This window comes from Elephas maximus, chromosome 10 (genome assembly GCF_024166365.1).
Source record: "Elephas maximus indicus isolate mEleMax1 chromosome 10, mEleMax1 primary haplotype, whole genome shotgun sequence".
NCBI classification, from domain to species: domain Eukaryota; kingdom Metazoa; phylum Chordata; class Mammalia; order Proboscidea; family Elephantidae; genus Elephas; species Elephas maximus.
The window spans coordinates 4,983,068-5,002,086 of NC_064828.1; the positions used below are offsets into that span (position 1 = coordinate 4,983,068).

General features: G+C 39.9%; 1 protein-coding gene and 1 non-coding gene across 2 annotated transcripts in view; both read left to right on the forward strand.

Annotated features, from left to right (window-relative positions):
* ATP8B4 (ATPase phospholipid transporting 8B4 (putative)) overlaps positions 1-19,019 on the forward strand; it is a 370,299-nt gene that overhangs the window by 127,265 nt on the left and 224,015 nt on the right. The window lies entirely within an intron of this gene.
* On the forward strand, positions 18,465-18,567 carry LOC126084894 (U6 spliceosomal RNA). The gene has a single exon (XR_007519125.1). It is a non-coding gene; the product is annotated as a U6 spliceosomal RNA (small nuclear RNA).

The window sequence follows — 19,019 nt, forward strand, 5'->3', positions numbered from 1 at the left end:
GAGAGAGGTATTCACCAATTAGATAAGAGACAAGAACTATTTTAGGTGAACAGAAAGACAACACACAATACAGGACAGGTCAGCACAACTGGACTGAACCGAAAGCAAAGAAGTTTCCTAAATACAACCGATTGTTCAGAAAGCCAGGAACAGGGCTCTGGGGGGCCATGGTTTCAGGGGACATCTAGGCCAACTGGCCTAAGAAATTGTATTAATAAAATATTTTGGATTCCACCTTTGGTGAGTGGCATCTGGGGTCTTCATCACTAGCAAGCAGCCATCTAAGCTGCATCAATTCGACTCAACCCACCTGGAGCAAAGGAGAATGAAGAACACCAAAGACATAAGGTAAATATGAGCCCAAGAGACAGAAAGGGCCACATAAACCAGAGACTACATCAGCCTGAGACCAGAAGAGCTAGATGGTGCTCAGCTACCATCACCAACAGCTCTAACAGGGATCACAACAGAGAGTTCTGGACAGAGTGGAAGGCAAATGAGAAAAAAAATTCAAATTTGTGAAAAAATACATAATGGCATGACAGAGACTGGAGGAACCCCCCGGACTATGGCCCATGGATACTCTGCTAACTCAGAACTGAAACCACTCCTGAAGCCTACTTTTCAGACAAACATTAGACAGGCCTATAAAACAAATAATAACATGCATGAGGAACGTGTTTCTCAGTTCAGTCAAATATATGAGACCGAATGGGCAACTCCTGCCCAAAAGCAAGATGAGAAGTCAGGAAGGGACAGAAACTGGAGGAATGGACACTGGGTACCGAGGGTGGAAAGGGAGAGAGTACTGTCACATTGTGGGGATTGCAATCAATGTCACAAAACAATATGTATATAAATTTTTTTCTTTTTTTTAATTGAACTTTAGTTGAAAGTTTAGAGAACAAACTAGTTTCTCATCAAACGGTTAGTACACATTGTTGTATGACATTGGTTAACAAACCCACGACATGTCAACACTCTCCCTTCTCAACCCTAGGTTCCCTATTACCAGCTTTCCTGTTCTTTCCTGCCTTCCAGTCCCTGCCCCAGGGCTGTTGCACCCCTTTAGTCTTGTTTTGTTCCATGGACCTGTTCAATCTTTGGCTGAAGGGTGACCCTCAGGAGTGGCCTCATTACTGAGCTAAAAGGGTGTCCAGGGCCATGCTCTCAGGGCTTCTCCAGTCTCTGTCAGGCCAGCAAGTCTGAACTTTATTTTTGAGTTAGAATTTTGTTCTATATTTTTCTCCAGCTCTGTCTGGGACCCTCTACTGTGATTCCTGTCAGAGCAGGCAGTGTTTGTAGTGGGGCACCATCTAGTTGTACTGGACTCAGTCTGGTGGAGGCCGTGGTAGATGTGGTCTACTAGTCATTTGGACTAATCTTTTCCTTGTGTCTTTATTTTGATGAGTAGGTTTGTTTACTTTCTTTGTGGTTACGTTGAAATTTACCCTCATCTTCCTAGGTTTGAACCAATCTCTTATTACTTGGTATCACCTTGCCTTCCTCTACATTAGAAAGTTCTATACCTGTACTGTTTGTTCCCCCTTTTATTGTTCTGACATCATTGTCATTTACAGATTAACCTCTCTGGCTCCCTGTTGCAATTGTTTTGGTTTTGGGTAGTCCTTGAGAGTTCATCTTCTAGGTTGGTATCTGGCTGGTACAATCTTTCATCCTAGATTCGGGCTGTGATCTGATGTTTGTTCTCAGGCTGAAGGACTTCCTTTAATAATTCTTATAAGTTTTGTTTGTTTTTTACATATTCCCTTAATTTCAGTTTATCTGGAAATGTCCTAATTTCACCATCATATTTGAATGAAAGTTTTGCAGGATATGTTATTTTTGGTTGGCAATTTTTTTCTTTCAAGATTTTATATATGTCATTCCATTGCCTTCTTGCCTGCATGGTTTCTGCTGAATAATCAGAGGATAGTCTTACAGTTTCTCCTCTGTATGTGATTTTGTATTTCTCTTGAGTTGCTTGCAGGATTTCTTCTTTGTCTTTGGTTTTAGCAAGTGTGATTATGATATGCCTTGGTATTTTTCTTTTGGGGTCTATCCTATATAGGGTTCATTGAGCTTCTTAGATGGTCAGCTTTTCATCATTCATGATATTAGGGAATTTTTCTGTCAGCAATTCTTCAATAATTCTTTCTGTGTTTTCCATTTTCTCTCCCTATTCTGGAACTCTGATCACTCGAAAATTTTTGCTTTTGATTGTATACCACATAATTCTCAGGGTTTCTTCATTTTTCTTTGTTCTTTTTCTGCTTTTTCCTCTAACAGAATTGTATCCAAGCATTTGTCTTCAATTTCACTGATTGTGTCTTGTATCATTTCAGACCTGCTCCTCAGCCCTTCTATGACACTGTCTATTTCTGAAATCTTGTTTATCTATTGGATTTCTACTTGTTTTTGTATGATTTCTAATTGTGAATTTACTTTGGCATTTTGTTCCTGTATTACTTTCCTAAACTGTCCCATTTTTTTTGTCTCTATTTTCCACGAATTTGTCTGCCTTTTCCATAAATTTGTCTATTTTTTCCTCATCTTTGTCTGCTTTTTGCTTCAACTCTTGGATTTCTCTGAATGTTAGAGATTTGAGTTCCCTGCCTTTTCTTCTACCGGAAAGTCATCCAGTGTTTTATTTTGGATGCCTACTGGAACCATCCTGTCCTGTTGTTTTATGTTTTGATATTGTCTGCTGTTTTCAGGATATTTAGTAGTTATTTTTTTAGCTTCTTGATTGTGCATTTTTTGTTGTTTGCTTGTCTGTAGTCACAATGCTTTTCACCTCCTTGTCCAAGGGCTAGAGCCAGTCATTCAACTATGGTGCAGCAGAGCAGGTCCAGCTGAAGGGGAGGAGCTGGGATGGGTTGTTTGTGGCACATACTAGGGTCCACAGGGCAGGCCAGGAATCAGTGCTGGGCAGGTTCCAGTAGGCCGTGCCTGTGCTGCTGGGGGTGGGGGGTGTGATGTTTATTGCACAGTTCAGGTAGGCAGGAAAGATGGGGAAGGCTGTGATGTGCGGACCTAATAGGGGTATGGGAAAGAGGAGAGAGAGGAGAGAGAAACAGGAGCCAAAAACAAACAAGCAAAGAAAGAAAGAAAGGAAAAAAAAAAGAGTGCTAAGGGAGCTTACCATTGGAGTGGAAAGATGAGAAACTGAGAAATGGAGAAAAGCAAAAACGAAAAAGAAGCAGGGGGAACAAAGAAAGAAATAACTAGATAAAAATTTGGGAAGAAAAAAGGAAAAGCCCCTAGGAGTCCCAGAGTCCCACCAGTGGGCCTGCTAAGACTGCAGAAGTGGCTCCCAAGCAGAACAGTATAACCCGGCTGGAGGGGGTATAGATATCACACAGCACCAGGTATTCAGGAGATAGGAAAATAAGATAAGTGTAGAGAGATGAGAACTGAGAAATTAAGAAAGACAGAAAGGGAAAAAGAGAAAAGAAAAAAAAAGGAAGAAGAAGAAAAAATACCTCCAGGGATCTGGTGGGAAGCAGAGGAGCCCAAAGGGGGGAGGGAAAAGGGGGGACTAGGAAAACATATATCACTCATTATGGGGTGCTCTGTCTCCTGCTGGGAACTTTCATGAAGCTGCTTTGCCGTACTCCCTGTCCGCTGATCTCCAACATGGGTAGGGTGAATCCAAGTGGTATGGACGCTGCACTTCCTGGCCGGCCAAGCCACCGCAGCCAGCCAGGAAGCTTGGAGGCAGAGCAGTGGGGAGAGAATGGGGGATGGGAAAGCGTGTATCACTGGTTACCGGGTGCTCTGTCTCCTGCTGGAAGTTCCATGCTCCCTGTCTGCAGATCCCCAACAGGAGTCCAAGATGGTGGATCTGTGCTGCATTTGCTTATGGGGCCCTCTGCACGTATCTCTCTGCACTCTCTGTCCTCTGTCAGTCTCTGTCAGCTTCTTATTCCATTCAGTGCTTGCCTGAGTTCTTTCTCTCTTTGTTTGGCGCTTCAGTTCCAGGAATGATGTTTGCCTCTGTTTTACTTAGTTTGTTGGATCTTTGCTGTGGAGGGATGGTGTGGTGCATCTGTCTATGGCACCACATTGGCTAGAAGTCCTCCTATGTGTATAAATTTTTGAATGAGAAACTTAAAAATAATGGTAAGCATATTTTTTGCACAGAATAATTATTCTTACAAAGGAATCACCTTGTAATGCATTTTTACTTTTTTTTTGTAGTAGGTCTCACTTTTTTAGTTAAACACACCCATTTGATCAATCAATAATGTCTTTGCTATATTTTTATTCATTCAGAAATTGAAATTTTTATTTTTTCTTATTTTCATCTTTTGTACCTTTCCCTATTACATGTATTGTCATTTGCTGACTTTCACATATTCATGCAATTTCCAATCTTTATTGCCCTAGCCAATCAAATTTTATAGCCATGTAGCTTTTAAACATGGAGAAGAATGTAGAGGTCCTGTCTATCCAGTTAGGTAGCCACTAGCCACCGAAGGTTGCTGAGCACTTGAAATTTGGCTACTCCAAACTGAGATGTGCTATAAGCATAAAACATACTCTGACATTCAAAGATTTAGTACCAAAAAAAGAATGTGAACTATCTTATTTATAGTATGTTTTATACTGACCCCATTTTAAAATTATAATACTTTGCATGTATTAAGTTAAATATATTATTAAAATTAATTTCACCCAAAATTAATTGTTTTTTTAATTTGGCTACTAGAAAATTTAAAATTACTTATGTAGCTTGCATGTGTGGCTGACATTCTATTTTTATTGGACAGTGTTGCTCTATTCAACGTCTTTAGCTACAGGTGAGAGAATTGAGCAAGAGGAAAAGGAACTGTGTGCTAAGGACCTGGCGTCCTGATTCAAAGCCCAGGATTCTCTCTGTTTATCCTTCTAGACTGCTGGCATTTGTGGTTTGTGTCACTCTTAACAAATAGAGTCAGCATCACTTTTTCTTAATATTTTTACTTTCCTAACATCTTCGGAACTTATACGTTTGCCTCAGGGTCAATTTGAATCAGATGTTCCAGTTCAATTACTCTCTTTCAGTCAGGATGTTTCCCTGGCACCTCTAAATTTCAAATTGAACTTAGCTATCAGCTTTTTGTATGGTACTGCTACTTTCTACTTTCCTGATTTCGGCAACCTTTGCTGAAATCTTCCAAGCTCTTTCACACAACTGTTGCTGTCAGTCTTTATCATTTTTTCTTTTGAAACTCTGCATTTATAGGGAGAGAAAAGGACTTACTTTTTTTTAAACTAATTTTTATTGAGCTTTAAGTGAAAGTTTACAAATCAGGTCAGTCTCTCATACAAAAATTTACATACAGCTTGCCATACACTCCTAATTGCTCCCCCTCCAATGAGACAGCACAGTTCTTCCCTCCACTCTCTCTCCTCCTGTCCATTTGGGTAGCTTCTGGCCCCCTCTGCCCTCTCATCCCCCCTGCAGATAGGAGATGCCAACATAGGCTCATGTGTCCACTTGATCCAAGAAGCTCGATCTTCAGCAGTGTCATTTTCCATCCCCTACTCCAGTCCAATCCCTGTCTGAAGAGTTAGCTTTGGGAATGGTTCCTGGCCTGGGCTAACAGAAGATCTGGGGACCATGACCTCTGTCGTCCCTCCAGTCCCAGTCTGACCATTAAGTCTGGTCTTTTTACAAGAATTTAGGGTCTGCATCCCACTGCTCTCCTGCTCCCTCAGGGTTTCTCTGTTGAGTTCCCTGTCAGGGCAGTCATCGGTTGTGACCAGGCACCATCTAGTTCTTCTGGTCTCAGGCTGATGTAGTCTCTGGTTTATGTGGTCCTTTCTGTCTCTTAAGCTCATAATCACCTGTGTCTTTGGTGTTCTTCATTCTTCCTTGCTCCAGGTGGGTTGAGACCAATTGATGCATTTTAGATGGCTGCTTGCTAGCGTTTAAGACCCCAGACGCTACTCTCCAAAGTGCAATGCAGAATGTTTTCTTAATACATTTTATTATGACAGTTGACTTAGATGTCCCCTGACACCATGGTCCTCAAACCCCTGCCTCTGCTATGCTGGCCTTTGAAGTGTTCAGTTTATTCAGGAAACTTCTTTGCTTTTGGTTTAGTCCATTTCTGTTGTCCTCTCCTGTATTGTGTGTTCTCTTTCCCTTCACCTAAAATAAAACTTATCTACTATCTATCTAATTAGCGAATACCCCTTCCCTTCCTTCCTCCCTCTCCCCTCTCATAACCATCAAAGAATATTTTCTTCTCTGTTTAAATGGTTTCTCCAGTTCTTTTATAATAGTGGTCTTGTACAATATTTGTCCTTTTGCAATTGACTAATTTCACTCAGCATAATGTCTTCTAGATTTCTCCATGTTATGAAATGTTTCATGGATCCAACATTGTTCTTTATTAATGCATAGTATTCCATTGTGTGAATACACCATAGTTTTTTTTATCCATTCATCCATCGATGGGCACCTTGGTTGCTTCCAACTTTATGCTATTATAAACAGTGCTGCAATGAACATGGGTATGTATATATCTGTTCGTGTAAAGGTTCGTATTTCTCTAGATTATATTCCAAGGAGTGCGATTTCTAGATCCTATGGTAGTTCTATTTCTAGTTTTTTAAGGAAGTGCCATATCGATTTCCAAAGTGGTTGTACCATTTTACATTCCCACCAGCAGTGTATAAGTGTTCTAATCTCTCCACAACCTCTCCAACATTTATTATTTTGTGTTTTTTGGATTAATGCCAGCCTTGTTGGAGTGAGATGAAATCTCATTGTAGTTTTGATTTGCGTTTCTCTAATGGCTAATGATCGTGAGCATTTCCTCATGTGTTTGTTAGCTACCTGAATGTCTTCTTTAGCGAAGTGTGTGTTCATATCCTTTGCCCATTTTTTAATTGGGTTATTTTTCTTTTCGTTGTTGAGTTTTTGCAGAATCATGTAGATTTGAGAGATCAGGTGCTGATCAGAAATGTCATAGCTAAAAACTTTTTTCCAGTCTGTAGGTAGTCTTTTTACTCTTTTGGTGAAGTGTTTGGACGAGCGTAGGTGTTTGATTTTTAGGAGCACCCAGTTATCTGGTTTCTCTTCAGCATTTGCTACTGCAGAGTGTTTTCTATGCAAGTCTGGTATTCCTACATGCCACATAATTATGGGAACAAATATACTATCACAATAGGAACAATTTTTTCTTTGTTTAATGGAATTTTCCAGTTTGATTGAGTGATGGCTCTCATTGGATATTACCCGGGGCTATTTTGACTCATAGCAACCCTATAGGACAGAGTACAACTGCCCCATAGGGTTTCCAAGAAGCAGCTGGTGGATTCGAACTGCCAACCTTTTGGTTAGCAGCCATAGCTCTCAACCACCACACCACCAATGTTTTGCATTGGATATTGGGATTTAAAAAATCTGTTTAATTTTTTCTTTGGTGTATATATTTTTCCCATCGTAAAATAGCACATGCTTATTAAGACAAATTTGGAAAATAAGATAAAGTAGAAAGACGAAAATAATCATCTATACTCCAACTATGCAGGAGTAATTACTGTTCCTATTTTCTACTGCTTCCTTTCTGTCTCTGTTTTCTGTGTCAAGATTTCCTATAACTAGGCATTTTTTTTTATCTTTCTGTTTTCACTTCACATCACGTAACTACCATTTTTCTGTGCCTTTAGATGGTGTTTATACATACAATTTTTAAGGTCTGCATAACATTCCATTGAATTCATGTCTCATAGCTCACTTAATCAGTTCCCTATCATTTGATGTTTAGTCTGTTTTCAGTTTTAAAATATAATTTCTTGATCTTTCTAAATGTATAGAGTTATCCTTTTTCATAAGGCTGGGCTTTCTTGACATATGCACAAACCTAACCTAGGATAGTTACATGAACCACTATTTCCTACTTAAGTAATCAGAGCCTGAAGCATTTTTACTTACCCATCTGATGATTTTTGCCAGCGTATTCAGAATTTAAGGGTGAGTAGGACCAGGTTGGGCATATTGACTGAACCCTGACAGGCCATCAAATACAGGGATCTTCTGAATGGGCGGCGGTCAGACCACCATCAAGGAGTTCCAAGTTTATCTTTTCTTAAACATAGGACAACCCGAAAAAAGAACAAACCCAAAATGTTCTGCTCTAAAAAACTATTAGCAACACATGTACATCTTCAAATATCAGTAATTGGAAGCAGTTTGAATGTAATTTCTGTAATTCCTGACTACACAACACACATACATGAAGTCGATGCATCAGTTCTGGTTTACAGAGTTCCCACAGTAAAGTTGGGCAGCGGTTCAGAAGTGTGGCTAGCAGATCCTTCGGGCAGAAATATGAAACTGTGCTCATCTTCTTTATCCTACCAGGCTAGAGGAATGGGAGCTGATAGTTAAGAGATCTATCATTTACTGCTAATTCATAAATATAATTTACCAGGAGAGGGGCTATTCTTCCTGTGTGGCAGTGCTCACTGTTGGATTTTATCCAAAATGTCAATCTTGGATAAGAATGAGTTATTATTCTTATTAAATATGCTCTTAACTTTTCCTACAAGAGTATGTGCAGCAACAACAACAAATACAAAAGATCATTGAATTTAGTGTGCCTGAAGCTGACACAGTGTGTTTGTGTGCTTCTTGTAAGTGGGCAAATAGGAACATGTGAGGGTTGTTCTCTGATTCTGTTCATCACCTGGCAGAATTGATATATCGTATATTGAGTTATTGGAGTTCCTGGGGGGTGCAAACTGTTAATGTACTCGGCTGCTAACCAAAAGGTTGGAGGTTCTAATATCCAGAGGCACCTGAAAAGAAAGACCTGGCGATCTACTTCTGAAAAATCAGCCATTTGAAAACCCCTTGAGGCACAGTTCTTCTGTTATGCATGGGATTGCAATGAGTTGGAACTGACTCCAAGATAGCTGGTACTGAGTTTCTCAGCTTCATTAGAGTCTGTGGATTTACCATGGAAGTGGAGACTTCTGTGATTAAATAAAAGGAAGAGGAACAGCTCTCTGAGGCTTTTATGTCCAGCTCACCCAGGTTGTTTATATGTTATGATCACATCATCAGGTCTTGTTGTTGTTATTGTTTGGTGCCATCGTCCAGTCTGTTCCAACTCATAGTGACCCTATGCACAACAGAACAAAACACTGCCTGGTCCTGTGCCATCCTCACAATCGTTGCTATGCTTGAACCCATTGTTGCAGCCACTGCTTCAATCCATCTTGTTAAGGGTCTTCCTCTTTTTATATGACCCTCTACTTTACCAAGCATGATGTCCTTCTCCAGGGACTAATCCCTCCTGATAACATGTCTGAAGTGTGTGAGATGTAGTCTCTCCATCCTTGCTTCTAAGGAACATTCTGGTTGTGCTTCCTCCAGGATAGATTTGTTCGTCCTTTTGGCAGTCCGTGGTATATTCAATATTCTTCGCCAACACCACAATTCAAAGATACCGATTTTTCTTCTACCTTCCTTATTCATCGTCCAGCTTTCACATGCATATGAGGTGATTGAAAACACCATGGCTTTGGTCAGGTGCACTTTAGTCCTTAAGGTGACATCCTTGCTTTCAACACTTTAAAGAGGTCTTTTGCAGCCTATTTGCCCAGTGCAATGCATCTTTTGATTTCTTGACTGCTGTTCCATTGGTGTTGATTGTGGATACAAGTAAAATGAAATCGTGACAACCTCAATCTCCTCTCCATTTATGAAGATGTTGCTTATTGGTCCAGTTGTGAAGATTTTTGTTTTCTTTATATTGAGGTGTAATCCATAGAGAAGGCTGTGGTCTTAGGTCTTCATCAGTAAGTGCTTCAAGTGCTTCAAGTCCTCTTCACTTTCAGCAAGCAAGGTTGTGTCATCTGCATAACATGGGTTGTTAATGAGCCTTCCTCCAATCCTGATGCCCCGTTCTTCTTCATATAGTCCAGCTCTCAGATTATTTGCTCAGCATACAGATCATTGGGTCTTAGCGTACAGCTACTTAGGGGCTATATGAAGAGACCTACATATTTGCTAGAAAAATTAGAGAAGAAAAACTTAGTTCTGATCCTTTTAAATCCTGTTAATAGAACAATTGCATGGACTGAAAAAATAATGAATTCAAAGGCAAGCTAATGGGAGAAGTCTCTGTGCTTTTTGGGGTCAGTAGAGGTAGTTTAAAATTAATTTAATTTTTAACTCATACTGCTAACTCAAAATAAAATTGTTTCAAAAATAGTTTTTCCTCAATAAACTAACTTCAGTTTCTGAAGTTTTGGAGTGATCACTTCTTGGTCAGTTTCAACTTGTTAGGTTTGCAGATGAAAGGGCCCATTTGCCAATGAGCTGGCCTCTGCATGAACTTGTTGTAGTTCTTATAAATGGCTTTCCATTGTAATCAATTATTATATTGCACGGATTCTGTTTTTTTAAGCCTTAGATTTTTAATTGTTGACTATTTTCCAAAATGAGGTATGCCTTGAAACAACAGGAAATTATAACACATTCAGAACTCTGCACATGGGATTTTCAGTGGCATCTCCTAATTCTTTTTAAAGTTTATGTAACCCAGATGTCAGCTGCTCTTTTTCTACCTCTTAAAGCTCTCCCAGAGAATGCCTTCACATAAAAGCATTAGAAAGCAAGGTAGTGCTGACTGAAGATTTTGTGGGAGAGATAAAAGAGGAGGTTTATTTCACACACCCCACAGCAAACAATGTGAAATCCCAGTTTAACATTTTTCTTCTCCAAAGTTCTCTGCTGCTGGTCTTTTTCTCTCTCCTCCTATGTGGCTCTCAGCATAGTTGTCTCTAGTCTACTCTCTCAATATCTGGGGTCCCGCATGTTTATTTCCTTTTTATGACTCGGAGTGTCTCTGGGTGGCGCAAGCGATTTGCAATTCGCTGCTAACCTAAAGGTTGGCAGTCCAAACCCACCCAGAGGCTCTGTGGAGAAAGGCTTGATTATCTGTTGTCAGGAAGATTATGACCAAGAAAACCCTATGGAGCAGTTCTACTCTGTAACACGTAGGGTCACCATGATCAGAATTGACTTGATGACAACGGGCTTGGTTTGGTTTATTACTCAGAGTAATTCAGTTCTTCCTCAGCTCTGAGCCCAAATCTCACCAGAACAGTGGACTCGTCTGTAACCAGTACCCACTTACCTTAGATGACAATGGACATTATAAACACACCAAATTCTATGTAACATTTAAAACTTGGTTCTCTTTTTTTAAATGTAGGTTTATGCATCTCTTCTCAGCTATCGTAAAGAAGATTCCCAGAATTTCTTTTGGGGGAAAAAAAAAACTCAGATTTAAATCACAAAGGCTTGGAGATATTAGAACATTAACTTACAAACATAAAGCGGAGTGATCATAATATTATACTGAGTAAATTTGTTTTCAGTCAGAGCCAACAGGGCTGTCTATACCAAACTAAAGAAATGTTTTAACAGCACATGTTGATTGACTTTTTTTTCCCTTTTCAATTTTTCCTTACAGCACATTTCTACTATAAGGTATTCTGTATTAAACCTGGAGATAATCCCAATGGGTTAATTTCTTCCATGCATTTTAGATTGGTATACTACCTGTCTGTTGTCGGTAGAAAATCAGAAAAACTTGGAAGAGTATAAAGAAAATATAGAAATCACTCATGATCCTGCTACCCAGATCATGGTAAACTACAATTAACGTGTGGGTGCATGTTATTGCTCTGTCCCTCTCTTCCATCTTCTCTTTCTCCTCTTTTCCCTTTCTGCCCCTTCACATAATTTTCTTTAAAAAAAAATCAAGATTCTACTATATTCTGTTGTAGCAGGTTAAATGGCACCCCCCCCCCCGCAAAGAAATGTTCACCTAGACCCTATGAATGTGACCTTACTTGGGTAGAGTCTTTACAGATATAATTAAGCATCTTGACATGAGTCATTCTGTATGAGGGTGGGCCCTCAATCCAATGATAAGTGTCTTTATAGAGAAGTAAAGGAAAAAGAGACACAGGAAAAAAAAAAGGCCACATGAATATGAGGCAGGGACTGGACCTGTACAGCCTTAAGCCAAGGCACAGTGGTTAAAGCGCTCAGCTGCTAACAGAAGGTCAGAGGTTTGAACCCACCAGCTAATCCACAGAAGAAAGATGTGGCAATCTGCTTCTGTAGTGATTACAGCCTTGGCAACACTATGGAGCAGTTTTACTCTGTCCTATAGAGTCATTTTTTTTTTTTTATAGAGTCGCTGGAAACCCTGGTGGTGTAGTAGTTAAGAGCTATGGCTGCTAACCAAAAGGTTGGCAGTTCAAATCCACCAGGTGCTCCTTGGAAACTGTGTGGGGCTGTTCTACTCTGTCCTATGGAGCCACCATGAGTTGGAATTGACTCGACAGTAATTGGGTAGTTCTACTTTGTCCTATAAGGTCACTATGAGTCAGAATTGACAGTAACGAGTTTTTTTAAGCCAAGGGTCAGAAAGGCCACCGGAAGCTAGAAGAGGCAATGAAGGATTCTCCCCCAGAGCCTTTGAAGGAGGCATGGACCTGCCAATTCCTTGAATTCAGACTCCGGCCTCCAAAACTGTGAAAGAGTAAACTTCTGTTGTTTTCAGCCATCCAGTTTGTGGTAATTTCTCATGGCAACTAAGCTTAGGAAACCAATACTCATACGTTTTTAGTTTTTACTTGGGAGATTCTACATCTGTTCACTTGTTCATTCTTTCACTCAGCAGACCTTTATTAAGTGCCTACTATGTGTCAGGCAGAATGCTATGTGCTGGGAATACAGAGTGAAATAAGACAGTTTCCGTTCTGAATATGGTGCAATCACACATAAGTGGTACACAATAGGCTGTTTTCTAGAATCACCATGATACACTCATGTTTTATTGTTTTTACTCATGGGTAAGGTGTGTAAGCAATGTCTTGTTAGGAATATGCAGCTTTTGAAAATTCTTGTCAATACATAGGCTCTGTAGATAAACCAATGCCAGGTGGTAGAAAATCATGGTAGAACTTGGGAGTCTGGATTGGAAATGGTACCTTGAAGCTGTAGCTCAGGGGAATACTTGGTCGCCTTTAAACTTGAGAGCAGTGTTCTCAAAAGCTAAAGTCTATTTCCTTATTCCACATCAGGAAATTTTCCAATTATCTCTACTTATTGATCTTTGGTAAGGATTTAACCAGTAGCCAGTTGCCATTGAGTCGATTTTGACTCATGATGCCCTTATGTGATTCAAAGTAGAACTGTGCTCTGTAGGATTTCTAATAGCTGATTTTTTGGAAGTAGATTTTGGAAAAGTTTAGATGTGTAATGATCGAAGAAAGATAATATAGAGTCAGAGAGCATACAAAGTAAGAGTAATGATCTCTAAATTAGATCTAAAGACTCAAAAGAACCAGGGAAAATTAGGGGTTACAAAAGCAAGATTGTCAGCAACATAAGGAAAGGAGACTCTGACAGTGACACTGTGGACTAGATACTAGAGTGGTAAGGAGGGTAAAGGAAATGTAGTTGGGAGTGATGCTGGACATTAAAGAAGGAAAGGGATGAACTCTAAAGAATAGATTTTTGAAGGTGTGAAAAGTGATAGAATTTTTAAGTGGAGATATATGGTAAAAATAACATATGCTTCCTATAAACTGTGGAAAAGAAGTGAGCATTCCTTCATGAATACATACCTATTGGATTTTAAATTTGCCTAATGTCCACAGTTCAGGGAGCTTCAGGGGGAAATAAGGGAGGCGATATACTGAGAGAAGGAATTAAGAATAGAAAGGGCATCATGGAGGAGAAGACATGAACACCACTGGAGATTTAAGGGGCTATGTTGGCAACGGGGGGTGCATTTCACTCAGATAATGTAGTTTGCTCTGTGTGACAATCATCATAGGCTAGGATTTCTTCAGGGACATGAAGTAGAAGTTTTACAGGGACAATGAGAATAGTGATACTAATTCATGCTTAAAATATTATATTCATACTGCTTATTATAAGACTGTTGGATGACACTGTAGTAGAATCTGTTATCTTTCTATCCCACAAGGCAGGACAGTATTGTGGGATACCCTCTCAAATCAAAATCTGTGGGTGTGGGACCTAGGAATCTGTATTCTTAGTAAGTATATCACAGGGTTCTTACATACATTAAAGTTTGAGTACCATTGTACCAGATACGTCAAGGTCCCTCTCAGCCCTTAAATTCTATAACTCTGACCATCAGCTTCACTGTGATGATGAGGCATCAAAGAAGGAAAATCAAGAACTCAACAAGATAAAAACGTTTAATAGAAAACGGAAGGTTGAAAGTGTTAGGATAGATATGATGGTAATAAGCATGAAGATGATACCGGAAGAGGAGAGTTGATATGAGAGACTAAGTTACAGCATGGACTAGGGAAAGAAGATAGGAAACTTAACTAACCATAGTATCATCCACCAATGAGGATGCTATATTCCAGATGAAAAAATTGTAGCAACAAGTGTTAGGAGGCAATTCAGAACATGAGGTTTCCAGAATCAATGCCCTGATGAGATACTCCCATAAATCCTGTGCTCGTCACTATTAGAACGCTCACTATCCAGTGTCATAATCTTCTCCCTACCTTTCATTTATTTGTCAATATTGACTGCTTACTATGTGCCAGGCACTGTGTTAGGTGCTGGAAATGTAGGCGAACCAAAGCAGACATGGTCTTTGTATTAGAGGAGCCCGGAGTAACCACTAATAAACTTTTGTTTCTGTGTGTTTGCCTATTTTAAGTATTTCATGTAAGTGGGGTCCTTTTATGTCTGAGTTATTTCACTCACCATAATGTCTTCAAGGTTCATCCGTATTATAGCATGTATCAGAACTTCATTTCTCTTTATGGTGGAATAATATCTCATTGTATGGATGTACCACATTTTGTTCATTCCTTCAGATGTTGATGGACATTTGGGTTGCCAAACCCACCTTTAATCCTAGTGTTCTGTGTTACTGGGAGCCTGCACCTTAACTGCTGTGCTTTAAAGACCATGCCTGACATTTAAAGAAAGGAAGAGGATTAGGTCTACCTGATCTGCATTTTTGAGTTTGCTGAGCTCAAGATAGCATTAGAAGCAGCGCTTACTGTTTCCTTTACAGCCCACTCCCCAGATTGGCAGCATGGTGGAAAAACAAAACCATGGAACCCAGGGCAGCCCTCGACACTTAGGTGGAGCTGCATAGATGGGCTTTCTTGTGTCTGCATCCAACATTTCCCCCACAGCAAGACTTCCTGAATTGCCTGACTAGTGAGTCATGTTCACCCAGCTTGCCTCATCTGGTTACTTTCCCTTGCCCCTTTCCAAACATTTGGGCTCAGACGTCCTTTCCCCCTTCTCACTGCTAAATTCAAGGCTTAATTTTCAAATTGAATGTTCCTCTGGCTGCCTGCCTGAGAAATCACATGTGGACAGCTGAGAGACCCAGGCAGGGGACTGTGTCCTGGCTTCTGCAGAGTGGGTCTGGAAGCCATATGAACTGTAAATAGTTTCAAAAAGTAAAAAATAAATACGTAAGAAATAAACTTGCTGCCAAAGGGGAGAGCCGAGGCTTTTTTTTTTCTAGACTCAGTTATTAGGTCACTGTTAGAAATTACTGACAAAAAAATTTTTTTTTTTTTTTTTTATCATACAATCTGTTGTCTGTCTCTGTCTGCCTGGCTGAATCATCAGGACTTAACTCTTTTGAGGACTGAAGCTCTGCAAACATTTGTTTTATTAGAAATAGGTTTTGGGGAGGTGGGGCCAACATGGATGAATAGCCAGATGCTGCCGGTGGTCTCCTCTTACAATAAAGACCCCCCCAAAAAAAACAAGTGAAATGATGATATTTATGACAAACTAGGAGCCCTGAACATCAAAGGCAAATTTAGAAAATGGACTGAGCGGCAGAGAGAGGGACTGTGCCCCCACCCCCAACCCAGCTTCAGTGGTTGTTGATTTTCTTGGGCCTGAGATAGGTGCTGCTGAGCACTCTGAGCCATTCTTCTGGCCTTGGAGAAAGAATAAACTCAAAATTGGAGGAAAAGATGATCTGTCAGTTCCACTAACCTGGGGATCTTAGGACAGAAGTGGCTCCTGTCCAGGCATAAATGGTCCATGGACTTTGAATACCTTCCACCCTGCATGGACCTGTGTGGGCCTACTTCAAGAGAATAGGCTCTTATTGGCAGACTGCAACTGTTTCAGCTGTGTGGTGGAAAGGTGGGTGTTTGATGTTAGACACCACTTTGCCTGTTAAACAGGGTCCTCACCTACCCACATCAGGTGCCTAAGGACTGGTGGCTCCACTCAGGTCACGCAGCCACCTGTGACAGGTGTCCAAGGATAACTGGTACCTCCAAGTCCTAACAACCAAAAGCATTGGGTGCCCATGGTCCATCTGCAGAACCCACCCACCTGTATGCTCTAGGGATCAGGGAAACGGTTTCCTCACAGACACTCGGGGGATGGCTTTCAGCCCTCTGCCTTGTTCAGAGCACGACCCCCTGCTGCAATCAGACATCGGTACCTACACCAATCACCCCTACACCTCTAAGACTGTAGGACAGAGTCTGTACCACACACTTGATGACCAGCTACCTGGACACCTGAGCTGAATCCATACAAGAAAAGTAAATGGACTCCTAGGCTGATATACCTGATGACAGCTATAGCCATCTGGTGACAGGACATCAGAGCTTCATAAGTGAAAATAATCAGAGTGGCTCACTCAAGCAACCCATTTGGGCATATCAAAACAAAACAAACAAAAAAACAAAACAAAAAGCTAGGATACAGTAAGTGAACATGAAATAAACTAATCCAATAATTTATAGAGGCTCAGAGACAACCCAAACCAAAAACCAAACCCACTGCCATCAAGTCAATTCCGATTTGTAGGGACCCTATGGGACAGAGTAGAACTGTCCCATAGAGCTTCCAAGGAGCACCTGGAGGATTTGAACTGCCAACCCCTTGGTTAGCAGACATAGCACTTAACCACTATGCCACCAGGGTTTCCTCGGAGAAAACAGTCAATATCAAATCACATAAAGAAGCAGGCCATGATCACTTCAACAAGCTCTCAGAACAGGGAATCCAGGGATCTTCTGGATGAAGGTGCCTTCCTGGAATTACATGATGCGGAATACAAAAGTTTAATATAGAGAACTCTTCAAGACATCAGGAACAAGATTAGGAAGGAGATCAGGCAATACGCAGAACAAGCCAAGGAACACACAGATAAAGTAGTTGAAGAAACTAAAAAGGTTATTCAAAAACATAATGAACAATTTAATAAGCTGCAAGAATCCACAGAGACACCAATCAGAAATTCAGAATATTAACAATAAAATTATAGAATTAGACAACTCAATAGAAAGTCAGAGGACCAGAATTGAGCAAGTAGAAGGCAGAATGGGTAGGACTGAAGATAAAGCACTTGGCATAAATATATTTGAAGAAAAATCAGATAAAAGAATTTCAAAAAACAAAGAAACCATAAGAATCGTGTGGGACTCTATCAAGAGAAATAACCTACAAGTGATTGGAGTACCAGAACAGGGAGGGATAACAGAAAATACAGAGAGAATTGTTCAAGATTTGTTGCCAGAAAACTTCCTTGTTATTGTGAAAGATGGGAAAATATCTATCAAAGACGTTCATCAAACTCAACATAAGGTAGGTCTTAAAAGAAAGTCACCATGACAAATTATAATCATACTTGCCAAAACCAAAGATAAAGAGAGAATTTTAAGGGCAGCTAGGGATAAACCAAAACTCACCTACAAAGAAGAGTCAATAAGAATAAGCTCGGACTACTTGGCAGAAACCATGCAGGCAAGAGGGCAGTGGGAAGACTTATATAAAGCATTGAAGGAGAGAAAATTGTCAGCCAAGAATCATATACCCAGCAAAACAGTCTCTCAAATATGAAGGTGAAATTAGGACATTTCCAAATAACAGAAGTTAGGGAATTCATCGAACCCAAACCAAATCTACAAGAAACACGAAAGGGGGTTCCTTGGTTAGAAAACAAATAATACCAAGTATTAACCCAAGATTAGAACACTGGACAGAGCAATCAGACGTCAACCCACGTAGGGAAATCACAAAAATAAATCAAGATTAAAAAACCCTCAAAACAGGGAAACAGAGATGTCATTATGTGAAAGAAGACAATATTAAAACAATAAAGAGGGACTAAAAAATGTAGTCATAGATCTTTCCCATGGAGAGGAAGACAAGGCGACATAAAGAAGTAAAAGTTAGGTTTAAACATAGAAAAATAGGGGTAAATATTGAGGTAACCACAAAGGAGACTAACAATCCTCCTCATCAAAATAAAATACAAGAAAAAAATAGAGACTCAGCAGAAACAAAATCAACTACAACAAATTAGAGGAAAAGACAATATATAATGATAAACTACTCAGCATAAAAAATTAAGTGGGAAAAAGAAACTGTCAAAAACACAAAAAGCTTGCTTCGGCAGCACATATACTAAAATTGGAACGATACAGAGAAGATTAGCATGGCCCCTGTGCAAGGATGACATGCAAATTCGTGAAGCGTTCCATATTTAAAAAAAAAAAGACATCAAAATGACAGCACTAAACTCATACCTATGCAAATTACGCTGAATGTAAATTCACTAAATGCACCGATAAGGAGACGGAGAGTGGCAGAATGGATTAAAAAAGCACATTCCATCTATATGCTGCCTACAAGAGACCCACCTTATACTTAAGAGACAGAAACAAACTAAAACTCAAAGGATGGAAAAGAGTATATCAAGCAAACAATAATCAAAAAAGAGCAGGAGTGGCAATATTATTTTCTGACAAAATAGACTTTAAAGTTAAATCCACCACAAAGGATAAGGAAGGACACTATATAATGATTAAAGGGGCAATACACCAAGAAGATATAACCATATTAAATATTTATGCACCCAATGACAGGGTGGCAAGATACATAACACAAACTCCATCAGCATTGAAAAGTGAGATAGGCAGCTCCAAAATTAGAGTAGGAG